Source organism: Pinus tabuliformis, chromosome 1_2 (assembly GCF_031772625.1).
Source record: "Pinus tabuliformis cultivar Carrire ecotype Pingquan chromosome 1_2, CPIR1, whole genome shotgun sequence".
Taxonomy (NCBI): Eukaryota; Viridiplantae; Streptophyta; class Pinopsida; order Pinales; family Pinaceae; genus Pinus; species Pinus tabuliformis.
The window spans coordinates 645,680,613-645,686,534 of NC_142298.1; the positions used below are offsets into that span (position 1 = coordinate 645,680,613).

Genomic DNA, 5,922 nt, shown 5'->3' on the forward strand with positions numbered 1-5,922 from the left:
GAAGGAGATACAAGATACAGGGAGTTGGAAGACCGTAGAGAAAAAAAAGAAATCTACAGCATCAATCTCGCCAAGAAAGATGAGGAGTCAGACAATTAAAAACTAAGAAAATTATAGGTCTGATAGACCAATTTGGTCTCAGTGGACATTAACCACTATCATCATCATCATCATCATAAACAAAGACACCTAGATTGAAATAGATAGAGAATTGGAAAAGAGGAAAATAAAAACCCAACAAGGGCTAGATATTTTAAGATGGGGTCATGGTACTTTAGGAACTTTTAATCTCAAGGAAGCCTATAAAATCCTTTCAGGCATGACATGATAGAATGCCCAAAACAAATGGAAGAAGCTTTGGAATCTTAAGCTATGAATTAAGGTAACTTGGGATAAGGTTCATAAAAAAGGCTTGCAAGGGCCCTCTATATGCCACCTTTATTACTCCAACCTTCAGACTACTGAGCACCTACTGAAAAACTATGAGTTTCATTCTGACCTATGGGATCGCATGGCTATTATCTTTGGAAAATCATATCGACACATAAAGTAACCTGTTATCAACCGTAAAGGAATGTATATCTACCCCATTCTCCAATTCAATACTAAATAGAGCTTGGAAAGTATTTCCACGATTTATCTTAAGGGAAAACTAGAAAGAAAGGAATTGAGGAATATTTAAAAATAAGATAGCTCTCATGGATTTCATCTGGCATTCCATCCTGGATAAGATCAGAGAAACTTTTTTGCTAATCCCTTGAACCTCCCGAGATTGGGATTTCAATCATCATGAAAAAAGCATTCTTTCTCTCTTAAATCTCCATCAATCCATCTTTTTTTTCACAAGATCCTTTGTTTCTTCCAACCTCTTCAAGTCCCAAATATTAGTCTCTTCCCATGCATGGTTATATAAAACTAAACTTAGATGGGGCCTCAAAAGGTAATTTAGGATGAACCAGTTTTGAGGGTGTTTTCAGATCAAGTCTAAGTCACATAATTCATATGTAATCATGAGATCTCGAGATAGACATAAAAATGTTGTTGACTTATATGTTCTAGAATAGGGATTACTCATTTCCAAAAGAAGCAATTTTCAAAAGTTGGTAATATAAGGAGACTCAAAAACAATAATTCGGATGATTAGAAAGTTCCAATATGTCTCACACCCTTTTAAAGTCTCAAGCAGTTGGACACTTCATAGTAGCGTAACAAAGGTAACAAAGCTTTTGGAAGGAATTGCAGCTCCCATTTTATACCATATTAGGAGAAATGGAAACAAAATTGCAAACAAATTATCTAATGAAGGGCTCAATTTTAAATTGATACCTTGGACTTAAGTTGGATTCAAGACATTCTAGGCCCTCTAAGAAGTATATGTTGATCTTATCCTACACGGTGGGTGCCTGTGCGTGGAATCTATGCTAGATTCCAGATAAACTGGAGAAGTTGGATAATGAAACTTCAATCTTGGCCAAGAATATGGTAGGCATCACCTTCACTCAATTTGATGAAGACATAGACTCATAGCCACCAATCCAAGTGGACTCTCCTTCTAGATAACAAGATCAAGCGACCCTATATTTATGTTATAAATTTTTATAGTGACAATTGTGGAGTCCTGATCTGGTTTCCTATGCGGTAGATCAATAATTTCTCAAATAGATTAAAATCATCATAATAATCATAATAGTGGAATGTTTGTATATACAACTTATGTAGTTCTCACCCTAATAAATTCATCATAATAGTGAAATGTGTACACTAACTTTGTATAGATTATGTCCTTACACATGATTATTGGCTATGATGTTTATAAGTGATTTAACTACCACCTTGCTAAAAAAAAATAAGGATAACATCAATGATGGGCAAGAATATCAATGACTAGGGGTTATGTTAGGAATCTGTTATGTAACTAGCTCATAAAATAGAAGAAAAGATAAATCAATGACTTCAAAATTAGCCTCTTCGAGGGGGCAACCTCCTTTACATTATACAAATGAACAATTCTTGGATGATACAAATGACAAAACCTCCTTTCTATATATAGGAGTTTAAGGGGTCACAATATAATCAAAACCGACATAAAAATAATAATATAAGGGCACAACAATAACAATAGTGGGCTTCTATGGGGCACACTAATAACAATATGGGGACAATAGAGGTACAACAATAATAATAAGGGATACAATGACAATATTAATGGGAGAATCATCAGTATTATAGGGACCTAACATGCCCCTCCTTCAAAAAAGTGTTGTCCTCATAGCTAATATTATTATCCTCTAATACCAAATGTTATGCAACCATCTCATAAAATATAAGAAAGGATAGATCAACGACTTCAAAATCAGCCTCTTCGAGGGGACAACTTCCTTTACATTACACAATGGAATAATTCTTGGATGATACAAATGAAAAAACCTCATTTCTATATATAGGAGTCTAAGGGGTCACAATATAATCAAAGCTGAAATAAAAATAATGATACAAGAGCACAACAATAACAATAGTGGGTTTCTATGGGGCACACTAATAACAATATGGGGACAATAGAGGCATAACAATAATAATAAGGGATACAATGACAATAGTAATGAGGAATCACTAGTATTATAGGTACCTAATAGAATCTATTCATATATTTTATATCAATAATATTTATTAGCTCCATAGACCTTCCCTTTTCAATCGTTGCTTCTCATTATTCATACAAATATCTACTACCTCTATGGACTTTTTTTTTTATCTACTCCAAATTCCGATAGACATTATTGAATTTTCCTTCTTACTCTGTTTTCTGTTTTATTTTTTGAAATGACTTTTTGAAAATAATCAAAATCCAAATTTATATTTAAATTATATATATATATATATATATATATTCATTCAGTAGAAGAATGAAATCTCCAATAAAAGAGCATCAAAATCTTTGTACTCAAGTAATATATATATATATATATATAAATAACTTTTCTTTTCCTAAAGTAATGGTGGAGAAGAGAGATTCATATTTGCGTTCTTGTATCATAATATACTTTTCAACAATTTTGATTATATTATTTATTTTATTTTTAAAAATTAATTTTATATTTTCAATATGAAAAGAATATCTATTTTCTAAATAAATATGTGGTTCCTCGATGTAATAGATTTGATATAACCTAAAAATAACATCATTATTTCTGAAATTTTTCAAATTAAGTTTTGGAATTTTTTGGTAAAGTTTTAGAATGTTCCCAGAAAGAGCGATTGACAGTAAAATGTTTAAAAAATGTTATAAAAATAAGTGATTTTATAACCTGTGTTCGTAAGAACAATGAAATTGCAATTTCTTTACACCCGAAAATATTTTGGAAATACATGTAAAAAATGTGATTTTGTAACTTTTTCAAACCAACAATGAAATTACAAATTCTTTACAAATAAAGAGCATGATATGACCATTTAACCTACTTTAATTCAGTCAAAATTAAGGAAAGATTAGCAGTATTCTTGAATTCTAAAAACAGTAAGAGTCGAGAAACTCTACCGTAGGCCAAATTGAATGGCCCTGCAAATATAACCAACGCATTGTAATATTTACGCAAATTAATAAACTGTTCATCTATTTTCTTGATCTAACAGAAGATTTTACAGTGAGTGGCGTTTCAAAGAGGAACTCTCAAGCATTTTTAGCGGAATGTATAAGGTCAATAGTATTATCTTATCATCTTGGTTTTATGGAATGAAAGAAAAAAATCATAATCCATATGGAATATGTTATCTAGATAACCAGAGAATAATTGCGCTGTAATTTCATCTTGGTATTCAGAGAATAATTAGGCCGTAATGTCATCTTGGTATTCAGAATTTAATTAGGTTGTGGAATCAGCTTCTTCATCTCACTCACAAAGGCTTTTATGTTCCTGTCAGAGGATCCCCCTTCTTGCACTGCCATTGTCGCTGCAGTGCTCAAATCCTCTAATCTTTTCACTTCTTCTCCTTCTCTTGCCAAAAGTCGTTTAACTGCAAATTTCAAGTCATCTCTGTTGGGAACTGTGGTGGCACCTTCACAAAACCTTACTCCAACCTTGAGATATTCAACCAATAACCTAGCAGTATAGTATTGATCTGCAGTCATGGGCCATGTTATCAATGGGACTCCCAGTGTGATGCTCTCCAGTGTAGAATTCCACCCACAGTGGGTGAGAAACCCCCCAACAGAGGGATGAGAGAGGATCAAGAGCTGAGGTGCCCAACCTCTAATTATTAAACCTCTTCCCTCAATTCTCTCTTCAAAACCCAGGGGAAGCACACCATATTCATCAGCAGGCATAGTACTAGGTGGATCCCTGAAAACCCATATGAAGGACTCTTCACTTGCCTCCAGCCCTGCTGCAATCTCCTCAATTTGTTGATTTGTAAGACAGTTCCGGCTGCCAAAGCAAATGTAAATAACAGAATTCTCTCCCCGAGAGTCCAGCCATTGCAGGCACACTGATTCATTGATTGAACTAGGTTTCCCTCTCTCAATCATATTTGTTTTCTGTTTCACCTCGAAAACAGCAGGGGGAAGCAGAGGACCTACAGACCAAACAGGCCTACCAGAAACAAACCTGCGCATATGATCTATATAAACAGATTCCAGATTATAAAAGGTGTTGATAACAGTGCCCCAGCTTTCTACATTCAAATTCATGCTAAATTTTACGAATTCAGAGACGGGATCAGATCCCTTATACCTGCGCGCACGGCGCGAGATTTGATAGTTGGCAAAACTAACAGGATGAGGAAATTCAGGAATATGGACTGTATCACTATCTGATGATAATTCTTCATGTGGCATGTATTTCCAGAGAGAATAATCGATAGAAACAGTAAAAGCACCAGATGGGTGGAATACTACCCTGGGTATCCCGAGATTTGCAGCGGTGTTCTGAGTCCATCCAAGGAAGAAATCGCTGATGATGCATACAGGAGGGCCCAACCCATTATCTGTGCTCTTCTTCTGCTGTTGGAACCAGTCTTCAATTGGTTGAGAGAGCTCATTAAACGAGTGTCCTTCAGTGAGTGGGAGTGGAATGACAAGGGATTGAATAAGGAGGCCCTCTGTAGAGGCTTTGTGCAAAAGAGGATCCAACCGGGATAGATGCTCAGGGGTTGTGAGAACAGTAAGGGAGAGGCCATGACAAGCTAGGCTATGGGTGAGGTCAAGCAGGGGAATCATGTGACCCGGTGCTGGATGTGGGAATACCAGAATGTGAGGGCTCCGCTCCATGTTTGCTGGTGTAGCCCAGTCAGGTTTTTCACTATGTAATCGTTAATACTGCGAGCGTAGACTTCAATAGGATAAATAGAGTTGACCGTAAAATTTATTTTAAAATGTTTTTATTACTTTCCATTTTACGGATATCTATTTTATTTTGTTTTAATTTATTGTATTTTATTTATTTATTTATTTTGATGCTATTGATTTAACATATTATACTTGGTATCTTTTAAAATAGTTTTCACTCGGTTAAAAGTTAGTCTTTCTCTGATATAAGTAAACAGGTTAACAATCTAAGGCTCAAAGGTATCTAGCAGAAGTGAAAACCTGCATATTACAAACCACCAGCCAGTGATTTTAGGTGACGTGGTTTTCTTTGAATAGCACTAATGAGTCAAACTGCATTTGCAAATTATGATAAGTTTTTTCCACTGTGTAAAAAACATATTGTACCCTTTCTCAATAATATTAACAATATCTGTGTTTTCACAAAAAGTTATATGTTCAAACACAAAAAGTATATATTACCTTCATATATGTCAATTTTGTGTATAACATGAAAAACAGGTTCTTATGATTATCATTATCATTTGATACTACTCAAAATAAAAATAATATTCTACTTCATATAAAATTCTTTCAAATTAAAAAATATATACATAAATTTG

The 5,922-nt window shown here is 34.3% G+C and overlaps 1 pseudogene; it reads right to left on the minus strand.

Moving 5' to 3' along the window:
* Window positions 1-3,582: 3,582 nt before the first annotated feature.
* Window positions 3,583-5,330, minus strand: LOC149207330 (UDP-glycosyltransferase 89B2 pseudogene; annotated as a pseudogene).
* Window positions 5,331-5,922: the final 592 nt, after the last annotated feature.